The following is a 1,379-nucleotide window of genomic DNA, read 5'->3' as shown; positions in this document are numbered from 1 at the left end:
AAAACCCTTAAAATGACACCACCCCCAAAATGACATGACTCTTAAAAACATCATCCTTAAAAACGACACCAGTCAGACCACAAGCGCGGTGCCCGTCTGGCAAAGCATCGTCACTGCGCTGACGTAGAAACTAAGACTAAGAAAGTCCCAGGCTAACCTGAGGATACGTTGTTCATCACGAGATTCCATATTATCAGAATGGTTTCATCCACACTTTTATTACTGTAATCAATCTATATAATTGCTCAGTTTTCAGTGCTGCATCAGACTAAAACTAGCATATCTGTTGCCTACATAGCCCCCCCAGCAAGTAGGAGAGCCCAAAGGATCATCTAAAATCTGTCACAGAAGGTAGTAAGTTATGTCTTCTGCCTGGAGCACGTCAGTCCCCCCAGAGAGGAGGGCCATACCACACCCTCAGCCTCCTAATGAGAAAACGATCAGACCGACGGGAGTAGAAACACACGGCGGATGTTTGCCATCCTAAAGCAATAATTACCCACCAAACACGAAACGCTGCTGCTCTTACGATAGCAGCAAGTGGCTCGTCAATTATATAAAAAAAATAATAACAGTAATAGCGAAAAGGGAAGTGACTAGCAAGTGACTGGTACATTATTAATGATGCCCATTTTCATTTGAGCCCTGTGTATTCTGTCACTTGATAATCGCCTCGGTCCAGTGACTTCGGTGACTGGCGCAGACTGGAACGCAAATCCAGGAGTCGGGTGTCCGTGTTTGTGTTGGGCAGGGCTTAGGATTCCTATACAGGGGCATAGACTTTCCCGGAAAATTCCCAGCGAGGGAAAAGCTTCCCATTCAAGAGGAGACCAAAAGGTAACACTAAACTGTCCGTCTTTGTTGGAAGGAATTCGGCACGTTTTTTCCTCGTGAAGAGGCCCGGCAGAAGGTTCCAGCCTCTGATTCGGGAACAGCGTGGAGTGGCACGTTTTAATCAGGAATCCGCACACTTCTTCAGTAGAAGCAAATACGACGATGAACTTGGTAGACTTGTTAGAACAGAAGTTGCTCCTTCAGTCTTATCTGTGCTCTTATCACATACTCTTGTTTTTATTGTATAATGTGTCGGTTTATCTGTGCTGGTCTATGTATTCTTTTCCGCTGTACTAGAATCGGCTCCTCTGTGTAACCACAGTCCTCAGGGGATTAGAAGGTAGAGGAGGTCAAGTTCAAACCACAAATCAAACCTCCTGCTTCATGTGAGAGGCCACTGTTGTCCTCAGCCTGTGTTGGCTACATTTGTATTTGTCAAAAGCTTTGACTGATTTTCTAGCCTTACACCATGCTGCATTGGGATGAGTCTGGTGTGTGTGTGTGTTGTGTGTGTGTGTCGTGTGTGTGTGTGTGTGTGTATACGT

The sequence above is a fragment of the Brachyhypopomus gauderio genome, chromosome 7 (genome assembly GCF_052324685.1).
Source record: "Brachyhypopomus gauderio isolate BG-103 chromosome 7, BGAUD_0.2, whole genome shotgun sequence".
Lineage (NCBI taxonomy): Eukaryota > Metazoa > Chordata > Actinopteri > Gymnotiformes > Hypopomidae > Brachyhypopomus > Brachyhypopomus gauderio.
This window is presented reverse-complemented; position numbering follows the sequence as displayed.